Here is a 19,740-nt window from a genome sequence, read left to right as displayed (position 1 = left end):
CAGCTAAGTAAGAAGTCCCACGTTAACTGCAATGAGAACACACATCCATGAATGTCTATTCTCATTGCAGCCTATTTCCCATCATGCCAGCAGAGACAGAATGTTTTGCTGTTGGCAACCTTGGGTAAGAAGACGACTATGGGCAGCTGATGAGGATATTTGATTTTTTGAGTGATTTGGGATCTGCTGATAATCAAACACAGTAAATGTACACCTCTGGCTATTTTTTGATTTATCAACTTTATCACTAATACCACTATTTACTTTTTGAATTATAACAGTAATTTCTCTCACATTTTGACTAGCTGGCTAGCAATACCCAGTGGTGTCATTGTGAAACATGTTGTGTGCAATTACATGGCTGGCAGCTACAAACAGGTAAAACTGTAAAATACTTGCTCACTAATTTCTGATGTATGTATTCCAAGAGCCTCAGTGATGCCCATCCTCACTGTGTGCCTACAAAGTGGGAGGGAGAAGGAAAATCGATCCCTTTCAATAAGAGGTGTAATGATCCTGACAGAAGGCAGGGAGGGGGGAATCCACCGAACTCCAAACTGAGTAATGCTTGCTGTGGCTTGGGTCTGTGCAGTAAACGTATATTTTATTTTGGTGGGGCTTGGATATAATTGAATTGAAGTTTGTTGGAAACTTAGCCCAGATTCGCTGAAAGCGTCACACAACTCGAAACCAGGCAGTTTTGCTTGGTTCAGGTTTAGTTATGAATGGTTCACTCAGCCTCAGTAATGACTCATATTCACTAACTACCCTGCATATGAGATGTGACAAAAGCGTAGTTCAGATACACAAAGCATAATTATTTAATGATGAAGTAAAGTTGATTAGGAAGCCTTTAAGCTATTACACTCTTAGTAGGGTATTTTGGAGTCACTGAATAAATGAACATAATTTAATTCTTAAAAGCTATATAGCTCCTGCTGCTTTTGAAAATGATATGTAGCTAACAAGTTAGGGTTTTCCCATTATAGAATTCTATATGCTACAACAAAGAGCGTACAGAATTCAATGCATTGCCACTAAGAATAGGGAAAACTATTCTTAGTGATTATCCAGGCTAAAAATGATAGAACTCACATATCCAGTAACAATCATGAACCTGAAAAATCAAGCTTGTAAGCCTGTGGTATGATCTGAAAACCTAACAAGCTTCCAAGAAGGATCTCTGGTTTAAAAATACATTCTTTCTTTCTGGATTCTTTTTTTTTTTTTTTTTTCATGAGATGTGCAAGACTGAACAGCATGAGAACGGCTGTGCTATTGAAGGGATATATTTATATATTATGTAGCTGTGTTCCAATTATGAAATTGATCCATGGATAAAAATCCCTTAAGGGTGGCTATTAATGAGATTGCCTGCTCTGAGTGCATCCAGTAATAAGATTAGGTATGCATTTATCCTGAGCAGAGATAAACCAATGACAAGTTCGTGCCAAGATAAGACAGTTTTGAAAGGCAATTAAACATGGGACATAATGTGCGTGCATATGTCTGTGGGAGGTTGCAGGATGGAAAGTTGGTTTTCATCTGCAGAAGTGCTTCTGAGTGTAACAGGTAGGGAGAAACAGGCTTTTCACAGTAGTGAGATTAAACTTGAGCTTAAAAATCAAAATATTTGAATTTGGAATTTACAAATCAGTTTTATAAAATGTGCAGCCCAGCCTCTTTGGCTTTTTCTCCACTTATGAAAGGCTTGAAAACACCCTTGACAATTACCAGCTGCCCAGTGAGACAAGAGTCAGTCACCACACTTGGACCTATAGCATGTTGGAGTTCAGAGAATATAGCACCTTAACATAGGCGAACCAGACAGAGATGCTCTGAGAGAAAAGATCTCGGGTCTTTCCTACAGGATTTGCAGTGCCATAGTCGTGGCATCGTGTGGGTCGCAAAAGCTTGCGCCAGGGATTAAACCTGGACAGTTCAGGTAGTGCTGGAGGAGCAGCCGAAGCAGCATGGAGCTCAGCACATGGAGAAATGCATATAAAGCCAACGGCTCTTACCACACCCCAGCAAGGGCACTTCTGTCCCCATCTTATGGCCATGGTAACTGCTTGGTTACTCATCACTGTCCTACAAGACAGCTGAAACGTCTCCTAAAATCTTCTCTTATTTTTATAGCGCTGGCAAAAGTATATCCTTCTTACACTGTTATGACTGTTGTTGCTCAGGACATGGTTTGGTTGTAGAATCTCCAATAATTGGCGTACACAGGGTGCAGAGAGGCCAGAATCCCTCCAGAAGCAGACTCCTCTTTCTTGTACACAAACAGCTCAAGCTCAAACCAGATTTTGAATTACTGGGCTGATTAAATAGACCTTAAAATCCTGCCTCTGCTTGCCACACTTCATATATCTGAACGAGAGCCAATTAGCCAGAGCCTATGCCTGTGCGGCTGAAACGCCTGGGTATTGCTCTGGACATTACCAGGCATCAGGAAAAAATGTGAAGGGGAAGGACAACTATAACCCAATTTCTGGAGTAGTCTCTGAGGAGATAATGGACAATGACTGGAGTATAAAGGGTGGGAACAAAGGGGAATACTGGCATGTTTTGTGCTCCCTTTATTTTTTGCCTGATCAGTTCAGGGTCACTCTCCTAGCACAAATAAGAGCAGCCTGGAGACTTCTGTAAACCACATCAGTTGGCAAAACCTTTAAACAGAAAGGTATGAAGAGACAGGGGAGCACTTCCAATAATGAGCATGTGCACCTGTCTTGGGACATTTGGAAGAATTCTTAAAAACAAGAATAACAATAATTTGTAATAAAAATCTTCAAAAGTCCTATACTTCAGAAATATATGCATTTCATTCAACGATGTGTGAAAGTAAAGGAAACTGAGCTCCACAGGAAATTCCCTTCCTCATTTTTTAAAACATGAAAACCTCCTGTTCAACTGTCAAATATCCAGATTTCTTAAATTAAATTACTTAAGAAATTTGGATGTTTGACACTTCATCTAGGTGTGATTGAAAGGAATAAACAGACTTCTACTATGTGTTCACAGACCTTGAAGGGATGGTTGTAAGTTTTTAAAATATCCACTAAATGAGTATTCTGTCTATTAAGTGGTGAGTGTATAAGGAGAAAATGTGTGTGACTGGGGAATTCTTGAATATAGCTGTGTATTTTTATGAGCCTTCTGTTAAGAAGTTGCAAAAAACATATGGTATATATTAATAAATATATTTAGCATTTTTCTTCCCAATAAATTTATTCATAGGTAATTATTTGCTTAACTTATTCAAAGTGGCCCAGAATCCAGCTCTTATCTGTTGCAGAAAGCTGTTGTATTTCTACATCTCTCAAGTAAAAGACCAGGATCCTTTTGCCACCCCATCTCGTTTGACAGTAGCTGTGCATATGGCCAAGCAAAGCCACCCTACTCCTCACTCAAAAATAATTCATAGGTCTGCCTTTCTGCTAAAAACCTTATCACAGAGTACTAAGAAATTCAGTAACTCAGTAAGAAATATTGGATTTAGCTGCTCCTCCAATTAGGCTGTCTGTTCCCTGTCAGGACAGCTGATTTTTCCAAAGCCTGTCCTTTGTGTCACCCACAGACACACAGTGCTGAGCAGTGACATAAATTCTCCTAACAGATCTTTTGAATCATCAACTTTGTTTTGCCTCTTGGGGTCCCTTCTTTAGAATTTTAAAAAAATCAGCTCTCTTCTAAATTAGCATCAAAGATTTACTAGTTGGGTGCAAAATCTCTGGGCTCTTTTTGAAAACTCTGATAATTTTCCTTTTCTTTCTATGTCCTTCCTTCACTGTCCCCTACTGTAATCAGGATCCCAAACTGTGTGCTTTCTGATGAGGATTAAGCCATGACCCATGCATGATTGCAGGAAATAAGCCTTTAAAATATGCCTAAGTGCTCTGCTTGTTTGTAGTTACTGATCCTTAAAATAGATGTCTGAAAAAATGTGTAATTTCAAATGTTTCTGCAGATATTGTTCCAGTATGTGTAACAAGGAGACACATCAAGCCAAGTTACATCAGTTATGCTCCATTATATCATGAACTGAGCCAAACGAATCAAAATATACAGTAATACTTGAAATGAAAATGCAAGCCTTGTACACTGTCTTTCCCTGATTACCACTTACAAAGCATTAAAATATTCAGCTTGATTTTGGGGGGTTATTTTAGCTATTCACCAAAAATCTTTTCAGTGTAAAAACTTATTTAATGTATTGTGAGGAAGGATGAATAATTGTCCCCTGTTTCTGTTCTCCATATCATTCATGATTTGAAAGTCCAGTAGGATACTCAATGGGTCTGATGTTTGTTCAGCTCACCTCGTACAGACCATTTCTTCCTTCCAGACACCCCTTGTTTTCCTGCTCTTCATCCTTTCTTGTTCCCTTGTCGCCTTTTTTCAGAGAAGATGATCACAAGTGGGGTTTGCAAGCTGGTACACCACAGAGTGCTATAACCAAAATTAAGAAATGCCATTATTTTATTCCTCAGCACTTTCCGCATTATTCCTAGCATTGTTCCCCTGGTTGATCTCCTCTAAACTTTGAATGGCTTTTGCAGGAACTGTATGCAATGACTCAGAGATCTGTTTCCTAAGTAAGTTTTTATAATGAAGCCGTGTAGATTAAGAAATCAGCCGAACCAGCACAGGAACATGTGGCAGAGACTTGTTTCTTTCCCTCTTGTGGCTCAGTGCACAGAGTAGTTCTGGGAAGCTGCAGAAATCAGGGGAATGCAGAAGGACCAGGGCTTCTCCAGAAAACCCAATTTCCCCTTTTTTGTGACCTTTCCGCTCAGAGATGGTGGGAAAAGAATGGACTCTTTTTTTTTTCTTTTTCAGGCACCTTTTGTCCCTTTTGAGATATTAGGTATCATAAGTGCCACCATTGGAAACAGTGGAAGAAGAAGATGCCTTAGAAATCCTAAGGTCCTGTCTGGCATTTTTAGATCCCTGCATAATCACTAGGCTTACTGGCAAAGCTCTTGCACAGCCATTTATGTATTGAGTATCTTGCTAGCAGTAGTGGAATAATATTGTTCCCTCCTCATTAGTCTCTCAAGGTAGTTAGAACATAATTTTGTCCTATTCAATATTACTTTAATCCTAACCAAGTCAAGATAAGGTCAGATATTTCACCCTTACTAAAGTTCTCAGCCCTCTTTTATGCCTGTGTGCATACAAACCTATGAGAAAAACATTTCAGTCATTTCCACAGCAATGATCAAAGAAAATCACAAATGCAATGGACTTCAAAGAAAAGGGCAATGGCCCAGACCTAGCTCTGAGCCAGTGTGCACAAAATTGGTGATATCTGAACTAAACTGCTTAAAAACAACTCCCAGTTTGCAGCACCGGTTATTTAAGGGAGCACAGACTTAAGGGCTGTGGGTACCTGCTGCTAACCAGCGATGGCAAGGGGCCTGTCTGCAAAACCAGTCTTGTGGCTATGCTCACCTCTGGCCAGGGAAGCTTCAGGCACTGGGGAACTTTAAATAGTCTGTACGCTGCAGAGCTGTGACTTCTCAGTCTAGGAACTGAGGGTCAATGGAAGAAACCAAAAAAATACAGTCCCAAGAAGAGAAACGGAGTGAGAAAGAGATGCCATGCAGTGCAGCACCTATCCCAGTATGATGGGTGGATGGAAAACCAAGGAACTATCCTCACCTCTGGGTCTCATTCTGGGCCTCTAAAATCCTCTCCTCACCTTCACCAGGAATGTTTATATTCCTGCCAGCGCTACATGGGGAGGGAATACGGACACTAACTGCTCTACAGGGTACCGGGAAGGCAGTCCATGCTTTCCCTTCCCTTCCTTAAGCCCTGCCAGGTCCAGGGCTCGTAGTCACACCACCCCAGAGATGCAGACTGACTTGTATTTGGCATCGTCTACCAGGGGCGAATGGTTGTAGCCTTGAAAAGCCGCAGCTACAGTCTGCTGCGGGCCCATGCAACTCCCCCACAGCAGTAGTTCAAAGGCTGTAAGCTATTTATTTGCCTGGGTATGCTATTTAAATCCACCTTACTAATATGCATCACCAACAGTCAAAGGCATTTTTTTGTAGGTGCTTGGGGAAGAGGGGAGCTGGGAGAAAAGGATGCATTGCCCTACTGAGCCAGCACTGACAAGCTGAGGGGGTGAAAACTCAAGAATTTCATTTAACAGAGTGAAAGCCTCCATTTCTGCACATTGTGGTGCCTGCACAATCACAGAGAAATAAATCTTGGTTAAATTTTTGATGAGCTTTCGGCTGCTCTAAATAATTAACTAGGACCTCTCTCATTTGAACACGGGTGCAACTTTTCATGTTTCAAACACTTCCCGCCTTAATCACAAGGGAATTGCTCAAGTTATTCAGGTCACTCCATATATTTATTTATTTTTAGCGTCACTAGTCAAAACAAATTTTGAACCTTCACGCAGCAAAAGGAGAAAGCAGTTTCCTTTTGATCTCACTCCAGGTAAATCTCCAGGAGAAGTATGTGTCTTGTTTCCAGTAGCTGCATAATAGAGATTGATAGGTTAATCAGTTCCAATACAACTTACAGAATAATAGTGTGGGCTCATATCCTAAGTTTTGACATTCCCCAAGTCCAGGATGTTTCGAAGATGATAGTGCAGGATATCACAGGGTGGTTTTTGAAAGACAGATGCGTTAATAAGGATACTCCTGTATCCCCTCATGTAAAGCATAGGAGATTGATCCTGCTTTTGACAGGCTGATTGTATGACAGTGTAACTATTGAAGTCAGTCCTGCTTCACCACCATGTAACGGCATAGAAAATGAGGTCTTAAAAACATTCATTCTGTCCCTTCATTAAGTGTCAAAAGGAGCTTGGATGCTGTTTTATGTGGAAACCAGGCTATCTTGTGAGTATATAAAGTGGGCATTAAGTGTATTAAATATTGGATTCACTCCCCTAATGAGGGACTTTGATCTCCTATCATAAGACTCAGATGTGAAAATTGAACTCTGAAAGCAGATTAGTAAAATAGCTCCTTCCTAACCACTCCACTCTACTGCTGCTCGATAAGTCACAGACTGCACCTGAACTCATGTAAAAAACCTGTAATATGAAATTAGCAGTGTCCAGTCTGCAAGTCCAGTTTTCTGCAAAGAGGGAAGAAGGGACATGCAGGTGAGGTGGTGAAAATTTGGCTTCAAACTATAATTCAGCATATCTACCTCTGAGCTTCAACATCGCCTCCACAAAAATGGGACTACCCACATCACTCTGTCTCAAAGACATCATGGGAAAACAAACATATCTAAAATTGCAGAGGGCTTCAAAAATATTATAGACACAGGAGCAGATTGCTCTCTCAGCTGAATTTCTAACGAAGGTCTACCCAGGGCTTTCAAACTTGTCAATAAATCCAGGATTAATGGTCTCAGTCTGCGCCATTTTGTAACTCATTACTTTAGGCACAAAAGCTCGTGGGCTGTTTTAGTCCTGCATGACTTTCTTTTTGCTATGGATGGTCACTGCAAAAATCTGAGCCAGTTAGTTATTTCTCAGGAACCATGGTTACTGTTGTTTAGCAGTTATCGTAACCAAGTTTCTATATATGCTGCTTTCACTAATTTGTCCCCTTCTGCAGTGAAAACTGTCATAACTGCTTGATTTAAAATGCAGACTGCCTGAGAAAGAGCCTCCTGAGAAGTGACAGGTTCAGAGAAGTACTACGTGTGGAGGAGAGCACTTTAAATTGAAAGCGGGTGCTCTCATGTTTCTACAATGAGACTGGCAGAGGTACACGTTACTAAAACTGGAGTCTTACAAGATTCTCTTCAAAAAAATGTCCTTTGGTGCTATCCATCTCTTCAACCAGCTTCTCTGAATTGCCTATGTATGGACAGCCATAGGTCAAAATTAATTTGATTTTTATTTGATGGTGTTGCCAATGCATATATTTGGGCATAGGTACTGAAAGAATCAACCATGACCAAGAAGATCAGGAACAACAGAACTGGGTATAAACTGCCATAGTTTCACTGTCTCAACAGTTAAGATTCTTTACTCCAGCTGAGCATCAAGCCATTAAAAGCTAACTCAGAAGCAATGTCTCACAACAGAGGCACTGTGAGATTTCCTTCTTTCATGAGAGCATTGCACAAACAAACCGTATTTGTGAGCCATTCACATGCCACAGAAGCAGAGAGGGGTGCCAACTCCAAAGCAAGCCAAAGAGCTGTTTTTCTTCTCCAGGAATTACTAATGATGTCAGATGTGTCCAGCTAAGTCAGGTGACCACACCTCCACCAGCCTCCCAGTCCTAAGGACACGAATTTGGCCTCAGGTCTCCACATTTGCTTTTCATCTTTCTGTCAGACTCGGCAGGTCACAAAAGGCATCTGAGACTTCTCCAAAGTTTCCATCTCCCTCATCAAGATGCACTAAATATATTTGGAAATCTGGCCTTTAATCTGCCTGTGCCGCAATTCTCGCGCCTCTTCTCTTTGCCTCTTTTCTGTCTAGTCTAGTGTAAATGCAACCTCTCCACAGCAGCTGCTATCTCTTGAGCTATGTGCTTATGGTGTGATGGGACCCCCATTGTTATTTAGGAGCCGCTGTAATCTGAATAACAAACCCAAACTTCCCCACTATCAGCATCTACATTATCTTGGACAGGCTGGATCGATGGGCCAAGGCCAACTCTATGAGGTTCAACAAGACCAAGTGCCGGGTCCTGCACTTGGGTCACAACAGCCCCATGCAGCGCTACAGGCTGGGGGAAGAGTGGCTGGAAAGCTGCCCGGTGGAAAAGGACCTGGGGGTGCTGGTGGATGGCCGGCTGAACATGAGCCAGCAGTGTGCCCAGGTGGCCAAGAAGGCCAACAGCACCTTGGCCTGTATCAGAAATAGTGTGGCCAGCAGGAGCAGGGAGGTGATCGTCCCCTGTACTGGGCACTGGTGAGGCCGCACCTCGAGTCCTGTGTTCAGGTTTGGGCCCCTCACGACATGAAAGACCTTGAGGGGCTGGAGCGTGTCCAGAGAAGGGCAACGAAGCTGGTGGAGGGTCTGGAGCACAAGTTTTATGAGGAGCAACTGAGGGAACTGGGGTTGTTTAGTCTGGAGAAAAGGAGGCTGAGGGGAGACCTAAGCGCTCTCTACACCTACCTGAAAGGAGGTTGTAGCGAGGTGGGGGTCGGTCTCTTCTCCCAAGTAACAAGTGATAGGACAAGAGGAAATGACCTCAAGTTGTGCCAGGGGAAGTTTAGATTGGCTGTTAGGAAAAAATTCTTCACCGAAAGGGTTGTGAAGCATTGGAACAGGCTGGCCAGGGAAGTGGTGGAGTCACCATCCCTGGAGGTATTTAAAGGACGTGTAGATGTGGCATTTAGGGACGTGGTTTAGTGGTGGACTTGGCAGTGTTAGGTATATGGTTGGACTCTAGCATCTTAAGTGTCTTTTCCAACCTAAATAATTCTATGATTCTATGCTTTTATGATCTTGTTTAGGCTTCTTCCAGCTTAATTTTTATATATCTATATACAATAGGTCATCTACTATTTCTGTGGTCTAGAGCATTGTCATACTTTCTATTTCAATGCCTCTTGAGTGTGATTTATTAAAATGACAGACCACACCACAGTTTGCAATGCAGGGCTAATTCATTCCCACTTTTTAATACAGTTTCTCACATAATTTCCAGCATTCGAGAGAATATGTATTTATTTTAATCACCGTGTGCTGCATATATAATTTTTTTTCCTTGGTGAAATTTCCTTTTAATGGAGGCTGGGTCAGGAGAGCGCAATTATATGAGTTATGTGCACATTACAGAATAATTTAAAATCAGCTTTCAGGTCAATCTTTTTTAATTATCTATTTTATCAACTGTTTTTGACTAGCAATTTAAATAATTGTGTTTGCCTAATACCTGGAAATGTAATTGCTTTTAGACGGCCTTTATTCTGATCTCGGTGTCGGTGTCTTTCTCTGCATACTGCGCATGTTTGCACCTGTCTGCATGGTGACAGATTTGTGGTGACAGCTTGTATAACTTATTTATAAAATGACAAATTATTTTAAAATTTCTTTAAGTTCACAGACTGGAAATATGGAGAAACACCTGCTTGCTGCAGAAAGCTGAAGAGGATCTGCTAAGTCAAAGGGAAACTACGTAAATTGGTGAAGAGCACATTTTAAGTGAAACAAAACCCCGTGGGCCATCCTTATGGTGGTCGAGGTTTCAGGGAGGGCTCCATGGATGTAATTTTTTAGCTACAAAGTCCCTGTTGCCAAAGCCAGAGATCACAAGGAAGGTTTCCAAAGGCTTTGGAGCATCGAAGCCTGACCTAGAGTCCCGGGGGGGAGAAAGACCCTCCTCCCAGGGTCAGTTCAGAGCAGGAACCAAGTGGAAGTGCTTTGAGTGGCGTCTGGCAAACCCCCTCCGCCGAGCCCAGCCGGAGCCAAGCAGCCTCCTGTGCCCAAAGCACGCGTCTGCTTTCCTGTGTCTTTCTCCGTCGTGCAAGGAAAATACCTCGCTGTCCTTCACTTTGTGCTTACTTGAGCAAAGACTTCGGCAAGTGGCCCAGTGCTGTTTCGATCCCAACATTAAAAACATGCCAAGCCTGTCACTGTAATTGCAGTAGGAGTGTTGCTATGAAGCCATCTTGTTAACATAAAAGGATTAGTTCATCAGCAGGCGGTTTCGCTAGGTAATGGAGTCTGGGATGTCCAGCTGATGTGCTATAGAAAGAGTAACGAGATCCTCTGATGGCAATTAGTCCTCATTCCCAGCAGTACAAGCAGGAATAAACAAGTGAATTGCCTTTTAGGAGCCATCAGTGGACAGAGCAAATACCACAGACACAGATTGCATTGCACAAGCAGGTAACAGGTACAGAGCACACCAGTAAAGGACCACTGAAGGAGCAGTGCACATACAAGGTATGTTCTGAACAGCTGGTACAGCAGCACCACCCAAAAGCACCATTTTGGGAAAGTCTATGCAAGGCAGGGAGTTTCTATACATGAAAGAGTCATTATAATAACCAGCTGTTGGTTTAAATGTACATATATCTGAATAGGGGTTATCCAGAACAGCAAACACTCTTCTTTTCTCCTGTTGCATTTTTGGTATCTGTAATTTCTTTCGAGTCATGCCAGTAGTACTGTTGTTTGTTCATTTTAGAGAGAGTGATTCCTGGAGCTGCGGCCACAACTGCACTGCCTACTGTGCGTCCTTGCAGCACAGCAACAGCAGTGTTCAGTGGATGTGTATTAGGACAGACAATGCAAATAATCTGCTATACCCCAGCTGATGGTGTGGTTCTGCATTTAAAAAGAAGTTATCACATATGTCTAAATGAAGCCTACCTAGACATGCCCTTCTAATAGATACATAACCCATTATACATCTTTCTCACAAAGTTACTCTCACAGTCACTTTCATACATAATAAAGATACTTATCAGCATCACTCAAAAAACACATTGGTTTGAATTTAGCATCCTGAAACCCTACGCATAGAAACCTTCATTAATCAGCTACTTGGTTGGAGGGCAGCTTCTTTTCTAAGCTGATGTATGGTTTCGTATTGTCCAGGTCAGTTCTGGGTTTCATTAAGCAGCCCTGTGTAAGTTAGTATTTCTGGCCCATAATATTCTGAACTGTATTCAGGCCACCAGTGGACATCAATGTTTAAGCTCTGTGCCAGCTGATTATTGTTGTGTACTGGTCAGCCTGCTAGGTACGTGGCAAAAGACCACTTTGGTGTTAGGCCAAGTCTGGCCTGGACCTGAATGTTTAATTCTTCAACACTCATAATAAAGCAATATAGCAGCATATCAATTACTATGAAATTAGCTGCAGAATTGCTGCTGGATGCAAATGTACATAGCATTGACATTTATTTTCCTACTGAGAAAGACTTAATTTTATTTTTCAGAGTGACTAAGATATTGGCATAGTGCTTTGTGCTTTTCAAATTGTCTCTATTTGAAAAATGAACTATCCCTCCAGGTAAATTAAATGAACCTTTTTCTTTGTTCTTTCAATCCTTCTGCTAGAAACCCAGTGCTGTTCAGCTGGAACTGCGTATAAGTCAGAGATACACAGGTAGCTCATTTGAGCATTGATTTCCCAAAAACCACGTAGAGAAGGAAAACCTAGCAGGAGTAAAGCTAAACAATTCAGACTATCTGCATTGTCAGAAGAAATGCAGGTATTTGCTGTGCTCATGAAGGAATATGACTTGGTCAGGCCATGGGATGATGCACTCGCTAGCGCAATTTCAGGAATAAGAAGAGAGAAGGGGATATGTGAACTTGCAGAAAGGATGGTGGCAGGGAGTCCCAAAACCTAGAGATCACCCCCACACCTGCTATCATACCCTTAGAAGGCAAAATTTTGTCTCCATTTAGACCCATTCATCCCGCTTGCAGCATCATTTAATTGAACATAGTAGCATTTCTGAGTAGCTTGTTCCTACTAGACTTCAGAAATACTGCGGAGTGTTTCTCCATCGACACAAAACCTTCTTCCTGGGTTTATCCGTCTCAGTGGAAGAGAGTGCAATGCCCACAGGATAAATACAGCTTCCTCCCAGCCCAGACCCAGAACTGTTTGAGTGGGCTCACCTTCACATACTCGCCCTCAGTCCCGGAACACAAAATCTACTACCATGACTTCTGCTCCTGGACACTTGCCTTGTCATCTGCTTCTATACGGTTTTATATTCTGCCTCTTTGGTAATGTTTTCTACTTGCAAACACATTTTCTGTTTGTTCCTGTTGGCATCCTGTTTATCTATGAGCGTGAACGTGCGTGTCTGTGCACGTATTTGTGCTTTTCCCATATATTTGTGTATGTGACTGTATGTTTGTATTTCACTTGTAATTGTTTCCTTCTGGCTGCACTGAAAAGCTGTAAATATTCCAATTTCTTCTGGCACATACAAGCAGTCGTGATTACAACCGTGCAAGTTTGGAGATAACAGCTGACGCATCCATTTCTGATCACAACTTCTGTGGGAAGCCTGCCTCTCTTAGTCTGTATTTGGTAAGGAAAAATAAGGGTTCTTCACAAAAGATAAAACTGTAAGCTTGCACTCACCTAGGGGTGTGCTGAGCGCTGAGACGGGTGACCTTAATGCTAGGATTGAAGTTGCACATTGTTGAGCTGAATGTTACAAATGTATTTTTAGGTACGTTAGGATCAGGGAGTTACATGACTCTTTTGAAATAAATTCCAGAAGTTCTGCCGAAATAGTAGAATGATATAATTAAAATGAAAATACATTGAAGTGGCATTAAAAAAAAAAAGCATATACTTACGTGGAAAAGATTTCTTCTCTAAGAAGAAATAAAACAGAAATATAACAGATGTTAATAGCACTTAGTCCTGAAATGGTGCAAATCTGAAGAGCACCGAAGACCTCAGATTGCTTCATTTTTCTTTGAAGTGCAGCTGTATAAATATTTCAGTTACCTCTATATTTTCATATCAAAAGCAGCACTGTGATTAGAGGCAGGTCATTTGTAAAAGACAATTCACTGAATGAGCCTCTCTTATTTTCCTTGTTCTTGTACTATATATGGACACATTGCAGTTTACATGAACCTAACCCCAGTTTCATTTAAAAAAAGAAAAAAAAAGCAGCTAAAAAAAATAGCAGACCTCAGAAGCTGATAATTAAAATCTGACACCTGAACTGGACTGGGAGGAGGTACTGTGACACTGAAACTGCAGTGCTGAATGAATGGATAGATAGGTTAGAAGAACAGATAACACAGATGATGGAGATTTCAAAGCAAACAGTTTCTCTGACATTTAAAAGGATTTCCCGTTGCACAGCCAGTTGCACTGCCAGGACTTCAGAAGGGAAGCTGTTCCCTGCCTACTCTGCATTTCAACAGTGCTTAATTTAGCTTAACTTCAGCCACTGGACCTGAAACTGCCTCAGGCACTTGAGAGATTCGGTAAGATAAAACATAGATTTGCTTATCTATTTGCTTTAGTGTTCATTGTGTAAAATCAGGAAAATACTTGATTGAAATCAGGCTTCACTGGTTGAAAATAATTACAATTCGTGAAGTGCCCTGCATTTACTGCCCAGCATGAAATCAAAACACATGACGGTGAAACGGCTCCTCCATCAGCAGTGGAACGTCCATCTCAGCTGCAGGTCTCAAGGCTCCGAGGTCAGGACAAAGCACACCAGAGGTGCCCGGTTATTAAAGAGAGGTCCCGGACAACTGGCTTGGGCCCGTACCAGCAGGAGGGCTGAGATGCCAGTAGGTCTGCCTCACCCTGGGGTCTTCGCCTTCTGTACGGCATCTGTACCTATACGTACAAGCAACAGAAATCTCTGTCCCTGTGGGCAGCGATGGGGACCCAGGAGCCAGCAAGGAATGGGCAAGCCAGGGCCAACAAACGAACAGAGCCAGCAACGCGCCGCGAGCTGGTTTTGCCCGCGGAGCTCCCGTTTGGCTTTTGAAACCACTCGCCCACAAAGGCTTGTGGGGAAACGGAGCCACAGTTTCCAGTACCGTTAGCTGGGGTCAATCTCCCGTTTCTGTTTTAGCAGACACATTGCAAGCTTGTCCTTCGTGCAGGACCTGGGGTCATGCCAAAAGCTGCGCTGTGCAACTGTGGCGTGCACCAAACCTCTTGGATGAATAACAGCCCGTCCAAGGCCCAGACAGAGCCATTATGATATATTAAGTCAATACAGCAGGGTCCTTCGCATTTTTGTCCTGATCTGCAGACGTTAATTGCATTCATAATAGCTCCAGGGGGCCTGCAGACTAAATGCAATTTCAATGAACTATTAGAGCTCTTTCTTGGAAAGGACCATTAAGATTGCAGAGCAAGCGCTCAGGATGAGATGCCATTTGTACAAACTGTGTCACAAATAGTGGAGAGGGACTTGCACTCGCTGTAGCGAAAACAGTATGTGAGGCAGTACGCAGCAAACAGCTCTTCTGAAACCCTTCCAGACCTTCCCGTTTCTGTGCGGTATTTGAGTTAGGGCTTAAAAATAACAGGGTACGTGGACAAGTCCCGCTGCAAGACCTTTTGGCAAACTGAAGTGGTTTTAACAGAATGGAGCTTAGTAATCAATCCTGTTCTACCACCGTGCTATTCATAACCATTTACTCCATCTCCACAGAAATACAAAAAATAGCTACCACCCCTTTGGGATTCAATATTCAAACACAAATAACTCATATGCGATGAATTTTTTTTTAGCGGTATCAGAAAGCACGGGCACTGCTTAATCTTTTACTGATTGAATTTAGTGTTTGGCTTTTAAAATGAGGGCACGATCAAGTCCTTAAATTCCAGCAGCACAAACAGCAGGGAAGTGCTTGCAAAGCGGCTTTGCTTACTGACTGCGCCAGTTCGGGTTTGCTGCGATGCATTACTCTTAGGGAGAGGAGCGTGTGCAGGAAACAAAAGCACTGAAGTATTGGGGGAAATTGTATCTGCATCATCACAGCTTTTCAGACTTTTTATACCCTTATTTTTATGAATATGAAAACAGATTTATAGTATGTTTATAAACATGTGAGGCTAATTTTCATATGCCGCCTTGAGACAGACACTGGGCCATCTCTGAAGAGGCATGAAGGAGGTTAATGTGAAAGGGCTGAACAACACCTGGTGGTTTCATATAAGACACTGAAGGTGATATTTCTTGCATAACAAATTGCCTGCGAGAAACTGAGATAAGGCCCTGAGATTGTTTTTGAGGCTTTAAATGAAACAAGGTTAAAAATCATGCAGCGTTAGCTTTGCCATGTTAAATGTGTTTTGTATTACATACATCTCTGCATATGCTTATAATTCATTCTCTTCATTTTCACAGGCAACGTGACCTTGAACAAGAGACATGCTGTATGACCACAGTAGTGATAATATAAATAATATAAAAATAATCCTGGACACAGAAAAATAATGACAAGTTTAGGTTTTACTTCTACCTAAAACTTACCTGGCTGTCCTTTAATTACTTTACAGGACATGAAGAGGCATAAGAGCTGCCACCTTTCTGAACTTGGAGAAATGCAGAACAGGGTACATAACTTTGTGAAGTGTGGAAGAATCTGGGTTCAGATGATGCTGTTCCCATGCCTGCTGTAATGCTGCAATGTAGTGAAAGTTCAAAGGTGTCAAAATCTGTAGTGAGATTAAAGGCCAGAAGCAGTACATATAGCTTGTAAAAAAGTGGAAAACCAGATAAAGCTGCTTCCTATCAATGGGCTGATCTGGTAGTTTTACTGCCCTGTTTTCTGTACAATTTTAGGTCACATGAACAATTTAATAATTTCTTCTGGATCTACTATGAAAACCTGGAGATTGTGTAGACAGCTTCTCTGTTTCAGAAGGAGCAGATTTCCCAGACACTGGAGGGCTAGATACTCTTCAGACTGGGCACCCACCATTACAGAGATTGGTATTTAAAAAGCAGACACCAAGAATTTCCAGTCTTGCTCAATACCCAACAGACTTCTTTGTTTGAATCCTTAATCCCACCATTAGGCACAAAGGTCTGTTAAAATAATGTGGATTTGGACATTCTGCCTTTTGCCTGTTTTAAATTATCCTTATAGACCATACAAAAAGTTACTGTCTGAGGGTAACCTGACTTACACCAGCCTGGATATACTGCCTACTCCTCCTCTGCAGGTACCACTTGCATAGGCATATTCTGTGCTACCCAATTGCCAATTTGGTCAAATATCTTTCCCTAACAATATATCTAATACCCAAATAAAGAACCAAGCCCGCCTCGCTCCTCTGAGCTCTCAGTATCTGTAGTTGTGCTGATTTAGTTTGGAAGAGGCAATGCTCCTTGGAGGGCAAGAGCACGGCTACAGGGTGTGCCACAGCTGGACAACAGCTGGCTGCGGAAGCACGGTGGGATTGAGGTGTATTTTGCTATTGCTTCCTCCCTAGGACACTCGTTTGCTAGGCAAGGCGGGTGGGTGACAGACTTAACGTGGATACAAATTGCATTGCTGATTTACTTGCAGTCCAGGTACAGATGTTTTTCTCAGCTGTTTAGTCCAAATAAAGCAAATGTAAGGAAAGAAGGAAAGGCAGGAATAGTCAGTGGCAATAGGAAGCAGAGTTTACTGCAGTGAGATTATTGCCCCAGCCATGGCTGGAACAGAAGCAAATTCACTCGTGCAGCCTCCTACCACACCGGCGCTCTCTTGCACCCCCAGGTCACCACTTTTCATTCTGCCACCCTTCAGTGTGTGCTACCGATTCATGTAAGGCACAGGACTTGGCAAATGGCCATGACCGATCCACTGCACTTAAGGACAAGAGGGGTTAGGAGATCGTAATGGCACCTGGGGACAACGGTCTGTGTCTGCCTATCAATGGCCGGTGCCATATGAGTCTTCTGATTGCAGAGCTTCCCTTCTTGTCTTTGGATGGATTCACAGCTTGGAAGTGAGTGACCGCTCCAGCTTTCTTCCTCCCACAGTACTTCATGGGCTGTAAGCCCGTCACCGCTGTCAGATGCCAGGCAAAATTCATTCTCTTTTGTAAAAGCGAATCTATTTATAACAGCATTTATACGTAAATTAATGAAAGATCAGAATACAAAGATGTTCACTTTTGATTATTTGCCCATTTACAGGAAATTCAGTTAAAACCGTTTAGTTTTATCATCACTAGACAAAATAAACATGACAGGATAGTCTAGCCTCTGGATTATGTAGATAACACACAGAAATGTCATTTACATTTTCATTCTTTTCACAGAGCAACAAACCCATGCTTGCAAGCAAATTAAAATTCAGAACTTAATTGGATTTTTATATTCTCTTTAAACAGGTAATATTGTTTTTCTTCTTTTTATTATTGTAACTGAACACTGGATTTCATTTTGAGAGTGTGCCACTGAAGGTGAGAGACCCTCTGTGCTAAATGTTTCATTTAACACCATTAAAATCTACCTTTCTTCAACACGTTTGAGGATTTAGATTGTTGAATGCCACTATTTCAGTATTATTGTTAAACAAGAGAAAGGTTATGGAAAATTATTTTCTTGGGTGTATGCATGAACATGCGTATATGTGTATATATCCACACAAGCACATGCACATACATCTATATATTTGCACGCATGTGCACAAATACACTTATACACATTTATATGTATATCTATACACGCAAATATAGAGAAAATGTTGCAATAATTTATCTCTGCATGCTCATGTTTTTGCCAGAACTTGACAAACCATTTGAGAAAAAAGAAGCATATTTTGTTTGAGTCTTTCTGAAAATCTACCATGGTATGAAAACAATGGAAATCATTCACTATTTCCCTTTTTTTTTCTGCTTATCATGAGCTTCACCAAGGTGGCACTGTCTGATACTGCACTTAAGATCCTATCTCTGATGTTGGTCAGTAAAGTCCGAGCAGCTTCTCTGCAACTGCAGATTACGAAGCACAGGTCTGCCACTGTGCGTGAATGGCATGCCCTAGCTAGGGTAAAGAGTCTTATTAGGGCAGAATAAGAAATATCCTGGAGAAAAGTTCACTAAGCTGTTCATATTTTCATGGAAGAAGATATTGAGAATGGGACTCTGGCAAGAAACAGCATTTGTAAGGGTGACCAGAGGGAAAAGTCATCTTGATGAACTCCATGGTACATTGCCACTACTGACTCTCCACATCAGAGAGGCGCACCACAGTGCCAGCCAGACACTCTCTGCTAAGACCTCCTGACACATTTCTGTTTTGTGGCACTGGAAAGCAAGGTTTCACTCCACACAAGTCATTTGCTATCAGGAAAATATCTGAAATTATGAAAATGTTGAATGATGAGAAAAGCATTTCTCCGCCAGCGCTTCTCACTGCTCCCTGTGAGCGCTCTCGGCACACTGGGAGAGCTGGGAGGCATGAGGCTATTCCTGTTGTGTCCCCAGGCAACACAGTCATGCTTTATCCCAGGGTGACAAAGGTCTTCTTGCAAATATACATATTCCCATTCATCTAATGAACACTTCATGACCCTGAAGAATTCACTGAAGTGGAAGCTTGATTCAAAAAGCCTGAGTGCTAAACAAACACACTTGGACTAATCCCAGTTTTTCCTTTACTCTGGTTACTTCTGGTCAATGCATGTCAAACATCACACCCACAACTGAAAACCTCCACACTGCAAATCTGTATGGGGTGAGGCATGAGCAGAAAGGCATCGCTAACTGAGAGCCTAATTATAAAACTGCCATTACCTTTGGCAAGTAATTGACCACAAATGTCAGTTTATCAGCAGGGGTAGGAGCATTCTTGCAGAAGTATGAAATTCTCTACATTAAGTCTCTGCATTTCACGTTGTATCATTTTCAAGTGCATGACTTAAAACTGATAATGCCAGACATCTTCCCATCTCTTTTGTGTTTTCCTTTCATCAGTGATGCCAGTTTCAACACCTGCCACAAACTACATAAGTGTGTAAATTAAAAATGTACTCTGCCTCCTCTGTGTTGACCTTCGTCGCAAATTATTAGTTGCACTTACATCTCCCTGAGACAGAACCTCTGCACATTCAATGCAGCAAATCCCTTGCATCATTTGAAGATTTGCCCCTCATTTTATATGTTGTGTTTATTATGGGTTGCAACTTGAGTAAGCACTTGGAATAACTTTTCAAAAATGAACCTTTTCCACACAAACCCACACCTAAGTAATCAAGAGGTAAGCAAGCAATGAGAGTCACAGTTTGGTGTTACTTGTTCTTCAGGTTTTTGTCTGGCTA

Source organism: Haliaeetus leucocephalus, unplaced genomic scaffold (genome assembly GCF_000737465.1).
Source record: "Haliaeetus leucocephalus isolate CR32 unplaced genomic scaffold, Haliaeetus_leucocephalus-4.0 Scaffold295, whole genome shotgun sequence".
NCBI lineage: Eukaryota > Metazoa > Chordata > Aves > Accipitriformes > Accipitridae > Haliaeetus > Haliaeetus leucocephalus.
Note: the sequence above shows the minus strand (reverse complement) of the source record.